The 18,011-nt window shown below is 37.4% G+C and overlaps 1 protein-coding gene across 2 annotated transcripts in view; it reads left to right on the top strand.

Moving 5' to 3' along the window:
* Nucleotides 1-1,051: 1,051 nt before the first annotated feature.
* Nucleotides 1,052-18,011, top strand: part of LOC107587754 (four and a half LIM domains protein 3-like) — a 48,750-nt gene continuing 31,790 nt past the window's right edge. Inside the window, exons 1-2 of one of the 2 annotated variants that reach the window (XM_016275652.1) lie at nucleotides 1,052-1,312; nucleotides 2,601-2,660. The gene's annotated coding sequence lies outside the window, so the exon portion shown is untranslated. The remainder of the gene's footprint in view (nucleotides 1,313-2,600; nucleotides 2,661-18,011) is intronic. The other variant, XM_016275653.1, reaches the window with a different exon arrangement.

Below are 18,011 nucleotides of genomic sequence, written 5' to 3'. Positions count from 1 at the left end.
AAGTCACTCTCTTTAATCTTGTAAGAAGCTCTTTATACTGTATCTCTGTATCTTAAGTATTACATTACAAACATAACCACATAGCGAAAACTAATATCAGTGTTACCTCTTTGTTATACAATAACACATGTAAGTGCCTGAAGTGTTTCTATAGAAAACTTTAGTGAATATCACGTAGCAATAAGTTGTTCATCCATTACTGAAGAGTGAGACAAAACGGTTTTAAATCACGAATGACACAGTTTTTTCGCCATCATTTCCACCACACTGTCATTTCCATCCCATCTCTTTTACTCACAACGAATTTTAATATTAAACACATTAATGTGTTAAATAGCATTCTGCTAACAAGCAGTATTTTAAATATTTTGGAATAAAAGGTAATTTTTTTGTTGCAAGCATTAAATATTAAATGATATTTTAAACCTTTTTCACATTCTTTTATATTTTCACGTTCATCGCATCCATACCATAGCACCTTATTGGAACTTTGAAAAAGGTTTTCATATTTAAAAAAAATAAAATCTATACATAAAAGTAATTTGAAAAGTAGCAAAAAATAATGACATATTCAAGACAATTAAAAACTTTCCATTGATAAAAGTTTCCAAAACAGTTTAAATTTGACCATATACTTAAAAACTAAATAAAATAAAATAAACCCCTGTGAATACAAAAACCTCCCAGAATCTCGTAAGGAAGCTACAGGACATGTGCTCCACTGAACGAGAGAGAAAAAAACATACTTTCTCTATTCTAATGGTTAGACTGGTTTAGATTAAAATAATCATAATTAAATAATTAAATAATTTCAGCTCTGTTGAATTAACCAAGTCTAAAATATGCTCCATCCCCCCATGAGCAGTGCGGTAACGGAGTGGAAAAAGAGTTGTTCATTGTCATCACGAATATTTCTCCTCAGATGTGGGTGTCAAGTAACAGGTATGTATTGTGCTACTTTCATTTATTACAGACAGACATCTCTTGCGCTCTAAGCTACCTGCAAACGCCAAGTCAGACAAATAACAATGCAAACTGTCTCAATTTAAAGATCATTCGTTGAAACTTCCTTCAGAAAACAAGGAAGACCGTTCATCCATTGGGGCGGGAGCTTGTGTGAGTCACTCAACTTCCTCTATAGTAACGCATGGAAGAGTTAAGCGCGAGCATTCTCTCATTCGGTGCTTTGAGGGAGAGCTGAGCACTTCTGCACACCCCTGAGGAGCAACAGGACTACAGAGCTATTAAACAGGCCTGCTAAACTGACCCCAGCACACTCGACACGGACAGAGACAGAAAGAGTTTTGACCGGGTAAGCGCTCAACTTCTTTTCCCCCCGTCATTTAAATTTAAACTCACATGACAGAGAGCTAATGATTTTCAAACATTTTTCATTCATAACCAGAGAGTAAAAATCGATGACTTGTTCGCCTGTGAAAGTTTTCATTCATCCAGGTTATGGTAGCATGTCTTGTAGAAGTATTAGAAAGTTCACTGTTTTATACCTCTGTAGCCTACTTGTAAAATCAAAATTTTGACCAACTCTTAACACTTACATAGCTTCCGTGGATAAGTTTAAAAAAGTGAAAAATAATAAAGCAAAAATATATACATGTATTTAACTTCAATATTTAAAATGATCAATTGAATTTTAGGTGCATGGAAGAAAATCCTAGCATCACCTGTTAAAAGTTTTCTCATTTTGGACTATAGTGTAAAATATAATTAATTCTAGGCCATTCATTCCTAAGTGAGAAAAAGCCTAATTTATTATCATCATCTTCAACTCTCCCTCAAGTCAGAGTTTCATGACATGGTGAACTTTTTGTACTTCACACACTTGCAATTCTCAGAGGAATCTGACACACGTGTCACGACATGACAGTTATTTGTGTAAGTTTTCTGACAGTCAGACCTTCAAGTCTTCATTGGCGTTAAATGCACACATGCAGATAACCATTAGAAACACAGAACGAAGGCATGCATGCCGTGGGGGTCTGACATATTCCTGAGTTTAGTCAAAGCTGATCCAGGTCGGAACTTGATTGCTCATCTTTGAACACACCTCATCCCAGAACATGTTGCATTCCAAGGCGTAGTGAATACTTTGAGTAACTCCTCGTAAGGTTCCCGTTGCAAATGACTTCAGACAGCACATTTTTACAGCACTGTTCACTGAGGTAATAATATAGAAGCCCACTGAGAATGATAATACTTATGGTTTTCATTTTTTATTGATTTATTTCATAATATGTGGTGTGTGTTTATAGAAAGTAACCTTAAGTTAAACATAAAACAGGAAATGGGTTACACATATCAGTGAGTGATGTGATTCATAAAGACACACCTTGAGTGATTGGAAACAGGTGAGTGGAAATAGTTTATCTATCAATGGGTGGGTCCTCTTGATATATCTGATCCGCTGATGATGACTAAACTCCTTTGGCAGAGATTTGTGATTTAAGCAATACTTTCTGTCTTAGGAAAGTCTTGACAAGACAGACAACAGGGCAAAAACTGCAGCGAGTAGTTTAGAAAAGTTGACAGGAAGAACAGAACTGTGTCCTTTACTCATTTCCTCTTTCTTTTCTATTTTCAAGCCCAGCTGCTGAGACTGGCCTCTGTTCTCTGGCATCCTGTAGACATCGCATAGGCAGCCGGTCAGTTGTCTCATATTTAGTGACTCATTGAGTTTTTAACCCTTAAAGTGTTTTTAATGAGTTGTTCTGTGCATTTTAAGTGTAGTATGGCATGTGCTGGCATGCATATCTTTGTGTGTGCGTGAGAAAAAAGCAGAGAGATCTTTGAGGTGCATCACTGTGTCTTTTGGTGCATTAAGAAGCCTTTGAAAGTGCTTACCTCAGAGCCAGATTCCCATGCTGTCTGCCGCCAGCCCTCTGCCATTCCATTCCCATTCATTATTCCAAGAGGGGGAGTTCAGAGGTGCTTGTGAGAATCAAAATCATCCCTTTGAAACTTAAGTTCTATGCCTCTCATATACATGCCACAAACTTTATGAGGCCTTAGTGTGTCTCACAGTGTCACTGATTTAACTGCCTGCTCCATAGCAACTGATTGCCACATGCAATATGAAACTCAATATTTATCCAAAATAATTACAAAATTATAATTACAAAATAAATAAAATTGAACATGCTACTGTACTGTGATTCATTATATATTGTATTTATTACAATATACTAGCTTCTAAGCTTTAAAAGTGTTCAGTGCTTTATCTGCCACAACAAAGTGTCTTTATTTGGGGGCTTTTCTCAGCAAATATTGATATATGCAATTAATTCATTCAATTTAATGCATTTTATGCAATTAATTCAATTGATTTAATATTATTATAATCATTATAATATTATTATTTTTCAAATAAATTATTACTTTATTTGCAAGAATGCATAAATTGATCAAAGGATTTAGCCCAAAATTTCAGCTGGAAAAAAATACATTTTAAAAGAATTAATATTTAAAACGGTTCAAATAAATGTAGGCTTGTGAGAATTTCTTTAAAAAGAAAAAAATCTTACATACATCATATACATATTTTAACTATTATTTTTAATTTAAATGACCAGCCATACAATTGAAAAAGATATAGAAAGTTTTTTTTATTCCAACTTTCCCATCTCCACCATATTCTATACATTTCATAAAAAGTGCTTCATCAAAAGTGGCTTGTGAATAACTCATCATATTGTCCGTTCGTAAATCCAAGTTCGTAAATTGGGCCGTATTTCATTTTGTACTAACCACAACAGGGCTTCCTCTTATAAGGACCATGGTTTCTGAAGTGTCAACAAGTGCTGTGCCAACAAAATTTGGTTTGTTATTTTTATAAAGAGTCGTCTTGTGGTTAAAAATCCATCCATGCACTCTTTGGTAGTCTGTAAGGTCCATAAAATCCGGGGGTGGGGGGGGAGTCCATAAAGTGTGATGTTGTCATCTTCGGAGTACATTTTTTTTGGTGTCTGGAATATTCAGACCCATCAGAAACTGAAGGAGGTTGAAAATGCATTGTTTTTTCCCTGTTGGGTCAGGGCGATGTGACTGCAGTGTAATCATGGCCTCATTCTTTGGAAGCACTGTGTTTTGTTTTCAGAAAGCTTTATCTTATGCATAGACTGTTGTTCCATCAGTGATGGGACAGAGCGCAATGCATTTTATGACAAGTTTCCCATAAAGTGAGCTCTGTTGAAAACCGCAGTTATATTTTATGCAAAAAAATGGCATATTGTTCTCACTATACATACTATATACAGCAGCATTAGAAAGAGTAGTGTAGTAAACTGCCACTTGTTTGGTCACAACATACATTGAAAGTAGTTGTCCATTCACAAGTCACAGCACAACATACAGAAAGAGTGTACATGTGTGCCCAAGCCATAAACATTTATCAGACTGTCCATATGCAAATCAGTTGGACTGAACATCTGTCCATCAATAAAGCAGCTCTGTAGTCAAATGTGTAAGATAACGCCAAGCCAGAGACAATAAACCCTTTCATTCATCTCTAAAAAGAGTGCCAGATGAAGCAATGTGAATTCAGATGTCTTGAATTGAATAACACATACCAGTACACTATGTTTACTGTCTTCTTTACATCATCATGAGTTATTGTGTCAATTCTGGGACCGTCCCATACACAAGCTCGCTGTGCGAAAATCTCAGGATTCAGACTTTTTGTGTTCTACTGCCACATTTCTTTTAAAATTGCTCATGGGGGACATATAACTGGTTGTTTGGAGGGTTAACTTTGAATTAAGGGAAGTTACTGGGAGTTTCCTGCGGGGGACTCCAGGTGCATCTGTGATCCAGTGAGAATGGTGGCTTCCTCCCAGACCGAGAAGAAAGAATGGATGAAATCAGATCCTCGCAGCCTGGGCCCCAAGAGATGCAACCCTTTGCTCGGTGTGCTATCTGCTCACTTGTACTGTTTGTTTACCTTTCCCCTCTCTTATTGTCCTTCATGGACGGTTAGTGCCTTGCTCTGAGCCACTTGTTGTTAAACTTCTTTGTCTGTCTTTCTTCCAGTCACTTCTCTACAACACTTATTGTTTGCTCGAGTCCATAAAGTGTGATGTTGTCATCTTCGGAGTACATTTTTTTTGGTGTCTGGAATATTCAGACCCATCAGAAACTGAAGGAGGTTGAAAATGCATTGTTTTTTCCCTGTTGGGTCAGGGCGATGTGACTGCAGTGTAATCATGGCCTCATTCTTTGGAAGCACTGTGTTTTGTTTTCAGAAAGCTTTATCTTATGCATAGACTGTTGTTCCATCAGTGATGGGACAGAGCGCAATGCATTTTATGACAAGTTTCCCATAAAGTGAGCTCTGTTGAAAACCGCAGTTATATTTTATGCAAAAAAATGGCATATTGTTCTCACTATACATACTATATACAGCAGCATTAGAAAGAGTAGTGTAGTAAACTGCCACTTGTTTGGTCACAACATACATTGAAAGTAGTTGTCCATTCACAAGTCACAGCACAACATACAGAAAGAGTGTACATGTGTGCCCAAGCCATAAACATTTATCAGACTGTCCATATGCAAATCAGTTGGACTGAACATCTGTCCATCAATAAAGCAGCTCTGTAGTCAAATGTGTAAGATAACGCCAAGCCAGAGACAATAAACCCTTTCATTCATCTCTAAAAAGAGTGCCAGATGAAGCAATGTGAATTCAGATGTCTTGAATTGAATAACACATACCAGTACACTATGTTTACTGTCTTCTTTACATCATCATGAGTTATTGTGTCAATTCTGGGACCGTCCCATACACAAGCTCGCTGTGCGAAAATCTCAGGATTCAGACTTTTTGTGTTCTACTGCCACATTTCTTTTAAAATTGCTCATGGGGGACATATAACTGGTTGTTTGGAGGGTTAACTTTGAATTAAGGGAAGTTACTGGGAGTTTCCTGCGGGGGACTCCAGGTGCATCTGTGATCCAGTGAGAATGGTGGCTTCCTCCCAGACCGAGAAGAAAGAATGGATGAAATCAGATCCTCGCAGCCTGGGCCCCAAGAGATGCAACCCTTTGCTCGGTGTGCTATCTGCTCACTTGTACTGTTTGTTTACCTTTCCCCTCTCTTATTGTCCTTCATGGACGGTTAGTGCCTTGCTCTGAGCCACTTGTTGTTAAACTTCTTTGTCTGTCTTTCTTCCAGTCACTTCTCTACAACACTTATTGTTTGCTCCGATATGCTGCTCTGTGTCATCGTGACCAATGGGTCAAGATTCAGCCAGTTAAACCCCTTTTGGTAGACTATTCTATCTAGCTTTAAAAAAATTATTTTTCCATTTTGTAAAACAAAAAAAAAAATGTTTGAGCGCGAAACGTTATCAGAACCCATTCCGATAACGGTTCTCAGACTTAAATTATTCTGCTGATGTGAATGGAATATAGTATTAAAATACTGTGACAGTGTTTCCTGCACTACTATTCAGTGTTGCATCAATACTGTTAATTAATTTATAGCGCAAAACTTACATAGCGCAATCAGTGTAGTCTGATTTCTGAACAAATGACTCCTATTACTCTTTGTTTTAATGAATCAAAACCATAGACAGTACAACGAATGTCGTCTGATTCCTAAACTGAGACGCTTTGTTTTAGTGAATTAAAACCATAGACTGCAACTAATATAATTCGAATCCCAAACAAATGATGTATCAAATCAATAGAGAATCAAAATTATGGGCAACTAGTCTAGTCTGATTCTCGCATAAATTACTCTTATAAGACGCTTTGATTTAGTGAATCAAAACCTTACATGTGTAACAAGTGTAGTCCTATTTCCGGAGAAAAAAACAAAAAAAAAATAGTTCTTGTAATAAAATTAAACAAATACAGTTTACTTACTGCATTTTTATGCTTAAGGCTTGGGAGACTTAAATCCGTAGTTTTGTCAGTAGTATTTTATAAAAATAAATGGTTACACTTTATTTCGATAGTCCACGTTAGACATTCTACTAACTATAAGTAACTTTGTAACTACATGTCGACTAATTATCATTAATTTTCAACTACATGTCTACTAACTCTCAGAGAAGACTGTTAGGGTAGGTTTAGTAGAATGTTGACAAAGAAAGTGCTAGAAGATATTAAGCAGACAGTCTACTAATACTCTACTAACTGCTAGTTGACATGTAGTTGCAAAGTTACTTACTGAAATAATAAAATAATTAGTTAAATAATTAGTTTTACATTTATTATGAACAATATCTAATCGTTTGAAACTTTAATTGCATTTGTTTTTCCCCAAACAGGCCTTTGTCAAATATGCTAAATAAATAATTAATGGAACCAGACTGGGAATCATTAAAGTCTTTGCAATTCCCATTATAAACAGGCATTCAAGACTTGCTGAATCAGACCTTACAAGTGTGATCAGCAATGCCAGATGGCATGTGTCTGTATGCATGAGTTGCATCAGTAAACATTTGTGGGTTACCCGGATTAAGCAATTGCCATTTTTCTAATGGTCAATGCTTATGTCTGTCATACCAGCTGTATCAAAAACAACAGGTGTTACTGTGCAGTCTATCCATCCTCATTCTTTTGTCACCCAGCCACAGTCCCTGATTCACCTTTGACGCACCTCATCTCTGTACAGATCCAGGAATCCGGTCACCCTAGAGGTGCGGGCTGTAATAGACACCGTAAGCGGTCTGGTCACAGGGTTAAGGTTCTTTCACTCCTCATCTCGCACACATATCACCAACTCCCAAGAGGAAAATTTCCCAAATCTGTCAGAGAGATGCATTCAACCTGACAATGAATACCCACATTGGAACGTAAACACTGGTCCGTACTTGTAACAGTCAAATAAAACGTGTCTGGTTGGCATTCTCAATTTAAGCTATGACTCTCAAACATACTGTAAGCAGAACCTGATTTTACCAAGTGCGACATGTTCCTGGATCAACATCTTTGTTGACCTTGGAACAACATTGTGATTAACCAATCAGATTTGAAGAACCATTTTATTGTTTTTATGAAGTTTAGGCTTACAATCAGTGTTTGGTGCTTGTACTTCAGTGTCATTCATCCATAATTTCCTCTGATTTTAGGTATTACTCATGGTTAGGTTTAGGTGTAGGGATATGGTCAAGACTACATTTTTGGATTACAATGTTGTTCCAGGGTCAACAAAATATGTTGACCTAGGAACACACCTAACTCAGCAAAATCTGGACGTGCCTTACTGTAACATGCTATCAGAGTGAAATATGTGTATAGCAGCAGGGAGTTTCCTGTAAAATCTGGATCCAGTGCAAATAAAATCTGTAGTTTGGGATGTTGGAAAACCAAAGCCACGATGCACAGCTGTAGAAATCACAATGCATTATCAAATTGTTTATGTATATTATATATATATATATATCATTATTTTAATTATTATAAAACAAAGTAATCAAGACTATAATTTTATAAAATGCATCAAAAAGAGAAAAATAAATAAACATCTTTAAAAAAAAAATTCTAGATTTTGATATATTGCCAATGCAACATAGTAATGAAGAGCATATCTTACCTGAGCATTAACAGCACATTATAAACAGTGAATAAAGATGCAGGTTGATACAAACTGCTCTGTTCATCTTCATGGCTGGGAGTTTTTCTCCATCTGACGGTGACTCACCACATGCTGGAAACTTATGGTTCAAACATCTGTCCTGCAGACTGATTGTGTTGACTTGATTTATTCTTGCTGATAAATCAAACTCTTTTTAATGTTCCGTCTGTTGTGCCACCCTCTCCGTCTTGATGGAATTAGTCAGTTCTTTGCACTCCGCACAGAGAACCTTTATCAGTGACATCAGTTTTAAGTATTTAAAAACACATTTCTAAGAGGAAAAAACATTCAGAGGTCACAAAGCGAACTGCAGTAAGAAAACGAGTGTACTGAAAAAAAATTGGAATGGGATTTACAATTTTTACTCAGAAATGTAGAATTGTGAAATTTCACAAAGGATTACAAAGAAACACTGAATTGAAAATGACATTTTGAAGTAGACGATCTGTAAAGTTGCAAAGACTAAAGTCTCAAATCCAAAGAGATATTCTTTATAAAAGTTAAGACTTGTCCATGCCCTCCTAAAATGCCTCGTTTAAACATGACCCACATGTCTACATCACTGTGTGGGAAGATTTGCATAACGCCGCCCAAATGTTCACGCAAAGAAAGAAGGCGTAACTTATTCTTGCTGTAGTATTGTTGCCGCCGCCGCCATGCTGTGGAGATGCTGTGTGTTTCGTTGTGAAAGCGAAACTACTTTGTTTGGCCTTCCAAAAGAGGACGATATCCGCTTCGTCATGCCTAGAGCTGATCCGTGCTGGTCGCTGAGGAAATACATCAACTTCACGCCGTCAATCGCCGGATCGGCTTTCACCGTGGACGAAGCGGAGTCCAGCCCAGGGTCGTCACATGTGGTTGCCACAAGCCTCCTTTGTCGAATCCGCCGGGCGCCGCTCTTTAAGGGGGTCTGAATACTTTCCGTACCCACTGTATATTCGAAACCAATTTGTGTATATATTATGGACAGTATATGTGCCAAAGGGAATCATGACATTTCCCTTGTATTGATAGCCCCTCATTTTTGGTAGTGTGACAATTCTACCTGGCACAGAGGTTTTAAAGAGATTTATTCTTTTGCAATGTTCCATAGAGCAGGGAAAGTGGAGGTAGTTGTCACCTTCTGTGAGTGAACACCTTCACAGGACTTTCGCTGACAGTGGCTCGGCACTTCACAGAAGCCCATAAATGGGAGAAAGTGTCCTTGTTGTGTCTATAAAAGGATGGTGGCTATAGTGGATAGAAAGATGAAGATGATTTAGTGCAGAGGGCCTGGATAAGAGCAGAGGGATGAGAAAGCAAAGACACATGTTGTCTGACACTTGTTGACAAGGCTGCCTTGAGCAAAACCTTGAGAATACAAAGACGGAGCCCCTTTGAATGCTTCAGTGATTTGCAGTTGCACGTGAAGTCTACCAAACCATGAATTGCTTTTAAACGCACTTCTCAACCATTGTCATATTTGGATGCAGAGTATGTCCGCATGCGAATAGTCAAAACTCAATCGCTCCCAATATAATCAACAGCACTGTCTACACTGCATGCATGCAATGTTTTGATTCTTGCAGTGTTGACAGCTGGGTTGATTATAATGGGGACCATCTAGTTTTGTTGCATTACGTCGCATCCTGTCACGCTGTTTGCATTACAGATGGTCATTTTCCTCTTTCAGTGAAAGTTATGCATCTCTTGTCTAAAGAGACTTGCATTTTGCCAAAACACACAAGTCAAACTGTAAACCATATAAAGGATATTATATGGAGAGACCATATTTTCTGTCTCCAGAATAGAAGTCAAAGCAATCCTGTATTACGATTTTTCCCAAATAATAGGTCTTTAGAGGAGATCGAGAGGAATTAAATGGACTGAATTGGAATGAGGGGTTCTTCAATGGAAACAATAACATTGTGTTTCTCCCCATGGCATGAAATTGCCATTCTTTTATATACAAGAGACAGTGGGATATTGAACCAGTGCAGGAAAATGGATGAAATGCATAATTACACAAAACAAGAACCAGATTGCCTACACTCAAATGCAGGAGTGCTGACACTAAAAGCCATTGCCTCACTCTGAAAATATCTAACTGCTAAATGTTAAGCTTAAAAGCCTTTTTTTCATAATTATATACTATTTATGATTATGGAAACAGAAAAAATACTTAAACTTATAAGAATGGGAATGAAGATATTTAATAATGTACATTATGCTCTACATACAGGAATATTGCATAGAGCAAAATTCCTCTGAACTAGGCTGCAAGCTCAGCCCAAAAACTGCAGTCTTTCCTATTAATATGCAGCTGTCTTGACAAAATCTATATTTTTGGATGATCTATGATGAGATTTTCAGAAAGCCATGTGAAGAAACTGGCGCCACTCGCCACCTAAGACCGATGTCTTTACGTCTGGCTTTGGGTCTGTTTGACTGTCTGCGTATTCATTTATCTGTGGTGAGCTGCTCCACTTGGCCTAAAAAATGCACAACTGCACCATGGAACTCAGTTTGTCAAGTAAATCAACCAGGTTTGTTTTAGTAAGTGGAACAGATGGAGGTTATAAAGGGTTGTGGGGTTTAATGAGGTTGGAAACATCATGGCAGAAAGCTGTGGATAGAGGAAGGGACCTGAGTTTGATAGACACTTAGATGAGGCCTTCTGATTTGATATCTGCATAATTATACAGTCTTATCTGCATTCGGCAAACTACCTATGCTAACGTTTTTTGTTTCCACTCAAGAACGTACATTTTATCACTTGCAATGAATAAGGCACTGAAGACAAATGGTGTTTTTGCATGGCTGCATGATAAAGATAGTCCCACGTGACGCAGCGAGATAAGACCATGATGAATTGCCCTTCTTATCCTCTGCAAAGTCAAAGAAATTTATTTTTTTCCAACTTGCCCCATCAGACTTAAAAATCACTTAAGCAATCAATGTAGAGTATTACAGTACTTACCGAGTGCCTGAAACAGCCTTGAAATATTGTTCCAGCTAGGTGAATGTATGCTACACTAATTTGCGTGCTAATTTCAGCTCTTTGGATGAAAAGCTGCAGTTACACATATACAAATATACAAGTAAAACCATTGTGATGGTACAACTAGCACAACAAACCAAGGTTAAGAACTAGTAAGTGCATCTTAAAGTACATTAAATCAATATCAAGTTCTGTCATGATACTCTAAATGGTGCAGACTGGTGGGTCATGTTGCATATGCAGCCAATGAGCTTACTGCTTTGCATTTAAATGACTGGTTTGCATTTACTAGAGCAGTTTGCAGTGCACTTTCAGAGTTCCTCTAAAACCCTCCACCTTCCCCAGCTCCACTTGTATAGATCTGCTACAGGTTATTATACATGCTATTTATTTATGCAGCAGCAGTATATCTTAAATACTCACAGCACTGTATCTGTGTATGTATTGTCAGTAGTAAGTTTCTGCTTTGGTTATTGCTGTTGTTGCATCTACAACAACAGCAATAACCAACAGCAGCAGCAGCGTAGCAGATCTATTCCGCCAAGACCAAATACATTAACATTGTCATATCCAATACCATGCTAAAATCCTCAGAGAGTTGTCATGATAGGAATAAAACAGTTTGTCTTTTTAATGCAGAAGTGCACAATCCTGTTCCTGGAGATCTACCGACCTGCAGAGTTCAGTTCCAACCCAGCTCTAACACACCTGTCTGTACTTATCAAGTGCTCCTGAAGATCCTAATTTGCTGGTTCAGTTGTATTTGATCAGGGCTGGAGATTAACTTTGCTGGAAGGTAGGGGAACCAGGAACAGGATTGGGCACCCCTGTTTTAACATCCACCAAGTTAACCTACCATTGATCCGGCAACCGACCACAGGCGCCATGGGAACTGCAGAAGAGATCGACAGGAGGTTACCCACAATTACCTCACCCACCTCGGAACTCTGGGACTTGGGTTTCTGCTGTCACTTGACCTACTTTCGGTACCTCTGAGATTCAAACTTAGGATACCAGTGAAGGGACACAGCCACAGATATGACATTTTAGCTTTAGTTTTTGGTGTAGCTGGACTGAGCAGTTTTACAATCAAGGAACTGGCGAATTAATCAACGACCCATACAGGCACAGTGCAGAAGTCTGTGCTCGGAGTCTTTGAGGTAATGCTTCTCCACCAGCCCCACCATCTTGAGAATGACAGAAGGGATTTTGGGGGATGGTGTAGCGGATGGCGGGGGCACAACTGTTTGATTTATGGTCACCTTTGATGTGAGCTCATTCCAGCAGCGTGGCCAGTGCTCTGCTTTCTGGTGCCTGGAGCTCAGTCCCCTGCGAATGGAAATGGGGAAAAAAAGACACCTGGAGGTCGCCAACACCCACAGCCGTTTGCATGCAAAGTATATGCTTCCTCATTTTATGGCAATTTACTGGTGCCTGGAGCTCAGTCCCCTGCGAATGGAAATGGGGGAAAAAAAGACACCTGGAGGTCGCCAACACCCACAGCCGTTTGCATGCAAAGTATATGCTTCCTCATTTTATGGCAATTTATAGGCATGCGTCTAGCCATGTGCTAACTTTTTTTTTTCTTCTTGGTTTGCTTTTCTGCATGTGACATTTATCTCGAAGGTTACAGAAAAACGTGGCAGGAAAAGAGAAGGAGAGGATGAGGAAAAGAAGGGACGTGGTCTAGATGAGTCCTTGGAGAGTCATAAAAGAAGACCAAGGGAGACATGTTTAAGCCCAATCCAGCCACCAATGGCGGTTATGTTTTTCTTAGATCCTTCCACTGGAAAAAAAGTGTGTTTGCACATGTGCGCACATGCACATGCAAGTCTATATTTAGGAGCATTTATTTTCTTCTTCATTGAGTTGAAACAGTGTGATTAATTAAAATTCTTTACTTGTAGTTTAGCAAAGTAAATTAAATAGTAATAGAGTGATTAGGACAATTCTACCTGGCACAGAGGTTTTAAAGAGATTTATTCTTTTGCAATGTTCCATAGAGCAGGGAAAGTGGAGGTAGTTGTCACCTTCTGTGAGTGAGCACCTTCACAGGACTTTCGCTGACAGTGGCTCGGCACTTCACAGAAGCCCATAAATGGGAGAAAGTGTCCTTGTTAATGATAAATCAGTTGCCAGGGACATTAGTCAGTTTAACAGTCATTTTACAAATATATTTGACTGCAGATATATCCTATACTGACCAGTCAGAATCAAGTATTCCAGAGTGCTATAAAATAGATTTTCATTCATCCACCATTGGGAATTAGACCTGACAGTCTTGTGCCGCTCATTTCAAACTTTATCGCATTATATAATCTTATCTAGTCTGTTGGATTAGAAGCAGGTCAGTGTGGGGTTGTGGTTACGCTGTGGAAAGCAACCACCAACTGAGTTAGAGAAGAGATGTGTGTATGCAGCTGCTCGGAGTATCAGCCCCTCCTGAACAACTCCCCCATTGTCTCTAGATCCTCTGCTGCGTTTATTTTCATTTTTGTGCATGTGTGCATCTCCATTATCATCCTCCCTGTCTGTCTTGCTTTTCTGTCTGTGTTACTTACAAATTGTGATTGTTTGTCTAGCCTTCAGATGCTGTGGGCAGATCTCTTACTGAAGGGATATAGGAAGACGCCCCTGAGAAAACTGAGACTTTCAGTTTCCAATATAATGATATGAGCACAGTTTACAACTTACAGAAGTGCAGATGTTTTATAGATTAGGTCTGAGATCAGCTGACATAAAGGAAGACCCCCACAACTCAGCTGAGCTATAGGTCACTTTACAGCAGGAAGTCAGTTTATGTTGTATTGCCAGCAGCTGAACAAAAGACATCAGACCTTCATGGCTGAAAAACAGCAGGACACTTTTTAATATTTGCACTTGTTTTTTAATTCCTATATTTTTTTCTGTTCATTTTTTCCCTGAGGATTTAAAAAAATGTAGGAATAAATTACATTTTAGAATATATAAAAATATTTTAAATGTTTAAATAAAAATAAATGTTACATTTTTTTTATTGTATTTGTGATTAAATACGTGCAGCCTTGGTGAGCATAAGAGACTTCTTTCAAAAACATTTAAAAAATCTTACAGACCCCAAAAGTTTGAAAGGTAGTGTATACAACAATTAAAGCAAGATCACAAAGTTTGATTACGTTATAATTGGTAAATTTTTTATTGGACTAATCTGGCTAAGCTCTATTTGAGGTTTTTAAGTTAAAAATCAGTTTTGGAGAAATTTTTAGACATTTTTAATTCTGGAACCCAATCCATCCCACCAAATGTCCTGTTTTAATAGGAAATACATTAACACAAGACTGAAAACTTGTGCTGTTCCTTTAGAAACTGCACTGGAACATTTCATAAGCTGTTGGAACCTGTGAGACTTCATTTGGTTACGTTCCATGAGGATAAGCTATAACGTGTGTGTGTGAGATGCCCATACTGCTTACACGATGAAGGCTGGGTATTTTATTGCTCTGTGGAGCCAGGGCACTGTTTACATGTTGCCAAGGAGAAGAACCATAAACGGGATGGTAGAAAAATAAAAGGATAATATCCTGGAATGACTTCCGATGGTAAATCATACTGGACACTTCCCATTTAGCAGGATCCCTTCACATGTTGTAACATTATGAGTTTTTTCCCCTTTCTGTCAGCTTGCCTTTGCCAGGGACAAAGAGTGAGAGAATATGTCTGTTTCCTGCCGCACTGCTAATCTTTAGATAAAATGTGATAACACAGAAGACAAACATTTAGTTCTCACAAGGCTAAATGTTTTTTTTAAAGGCATTGCCTTAAAAAATAGTAGCAATTTACTCACCGTCATGTTGTTCCAAACCCTTACTTTTGTCTATAGAACAAAAAAGTTGAAAAATATTTTGAATCAAGTTAATGAGTTGATCATAAGAAGCAGAAGTTTATTGAATGATTAATTCATCTGAATCATTTAATGAAATTGGACGAATTGGACTGATCTGATTATTATGTTAAAGTGAATTATGGTTTAAAATTCATTCTGTTTCTCACACAAAGCTATCATATGGCTTTAGAATTCTTGGAATATAGCGCACAAGTGTACTGTGTACTACTAATATAGTGTTTGTTGTTGTTGTTTTTTTTAGCTTTACTGCCATCATGAATTGGATAAAGAGAAATCTGGATAAAAAAATTTAAAGGTATCAAATGTTTTGCTCCAAAGAAAGTCATGTCAGTTTATAACAATATTAGGGTGAATAAATAATCACATAATTTTAATTTTGGGATGAAATACACTTATAAAATAGTAGTGAAGAGTGAAGACACACTGGCAGTATTATTATATAGGTCAAATGTGTGTGTGTTTTTTGAGGTTTGATTGCTTGCAGGTGTACAGACTGACCAAGCAGCCGCTGCTGCTCTCATTCTGGTCAGGTTGACCTTGCTGAATTAGTGCCTTTTCATTAAAAAACAAAGTGAGACAAGGACCGCCTAGCTACTGTTTTCAACCCAAATTAGCCCTATGTTTGTGCTGGGCAGTGGTTAAACCCACTGACATGTTACGTGAACGTGAGCATGCACTCTTATACTATGCTGTGCTAAACTCATAATCATTACAAGCACTATGTTCCTTTCATTTGGGATGCTTGCCATGAATGGAAACATTTGTTAAGCAAATCTATTATTAAAACAGATCAAATCTATTATTTATAGGTACACATCCAGAAATAAGGATCAGAGAGGAAAACCGTTCAGGAAAGGAGAGCTTTAACCACTCCATGACCTAATTTAATTCCTGCGACAAATGTCAGCATTTGTCGGAATCATAATACTTCAATGGCGAATGATGGCCGTGCGAATGCTAATTTTGTACCAGAGCTAAAAGGCACTTTCCACTAATATGGCAAACTGTAGTGATAAATTATTTAACATAATTAACCTAGAATGAAAAATCTATTTAAAATGGCCTGTTCCACCAAAAGTCAAATTACCTTGTGTAATGTGCTGCATAAGTCAAAAAAATTGACAATTTAAATTGTAATATTTCACAATATTACTGTTTTTACTGTATTTGATCAAATTCTTGGTGTGCATAAGAGACTTACTTCAAAAACATTTAAAAAAAACATACTGATGTCAAAACTTTTAGACGGTAATGTAATATTTATTATAATATTATAAAACAAAATGTATTCAATTTACGAGAAAATATATTTTTTATCAGTAACTACAAACCAACATTTATTCCCAAAATAGCTAGTTTCTACTGAGTGATATTTTAATTTAATGCAAAATTTGCTGATACCCATTCTGGTATAATTTCTAATAGCACAAATCATAGTTAGAAACTGCGACTTAAAAAATGCGATATTCGATATGCGATACGATATTGCTTAAAGTGTGTAAAATCTATTTCAGTTATATTTTAAAATGAAAATTATGTAACCAATATTTTTCACATTCTTTCTTGGAAAAGAAAGAATCACTACAACTTCTGAAAGTGACCAGCAGTGTTTTAGCATTACATAAAAAGTAATGTCACAAATCAGAAAATGTCATTTTAACATCAATGTGAACATACAAAAAAAAAATTTAATGACACTAATTTGATATCATTGCAACTTTGCTTTCCATACACTTTAAGTACTTCTTCATATACCACAGCAGAAACTATAGTCTGAGAAAGTTCAAACATGATTAAAGGCAAGTGAACAGTCAGTGAAAAAGAAGAAATGCACAATTTACAAGCATAGATCAAATAAACAGTAGTATTCAGATACAGAAATTTAATAATTAAGTGTAAAAGAACACTGCATAGTGTTCACTGTATGAATTAAATTTAGATTAATCTTTGTTATAGCTGTCTTATTGTTTGATTAACATTAGTGACATATTCAGCAGCACGTATTTATAGGCTGCTGTCCCTTTAAATCCAACTGCACGGATCCAGTATAATGATACACATCCGATTTCTTTCTCACCGGTTTACATTAATTTAAAACATAACCGACTGCGTTTACGAGAATGATCATCGAGACGGGTACTATTGACATAATTCTGTGTGTATGTGTCTGTTCAAACATGAGGAGATGCGAAAGACGAATCAACTCAGTCTGAAACGCGTCTGTGTGTGTGTGTGTGTGTGTGTGTGTGTGTGTGCGTGCTTTGCATGTGTGAGGCAGAACTGAAGAGACGCTGTGTCAGATGCGGCTTGAGTGCGTGCTTCAGGTGTAAGTCAGACAGCAAGACGAGATGGCAAAGAGTTGTTTTCTGCAACTTATTGCACTTAACTCTTTTTAACGTCAAGCAATTCTCTGCTATATGCGTCGAACTAAAACGTTGACCTTTTGCAAAGTTTTGATTTAAGTAGCCTATTATTAAAATGATTCAGATATCGCACGCCCTTGCGATATGCATGTTGCGATATTTACATTTGCGATATTTCGATAATTT

This window comes from Sinocyclocheilus grahami, unplaced genomic scaffold (genome assembly GCF_001515645.1).
Source record: "Sinocyclocheilus grahami isolate Dianchi unplaced genomic scaffold, SAMN03320097.WGS_v1.1 scaffold96.1, whole genome shotgun sequence".
Taxonomy (NCBI): Eukaryota; Metazoa; Chordata; class Actinopteri; order Cypriniformes; family Cyprinidae; genus Sinocyclocheilus; species Sinocyclocheilus grahami.
The sequence above is the reverse complement of the archived record's forward strand: the minus strand, read 5'-3'. Positions and strand labels throughout refer to the sequence as shown.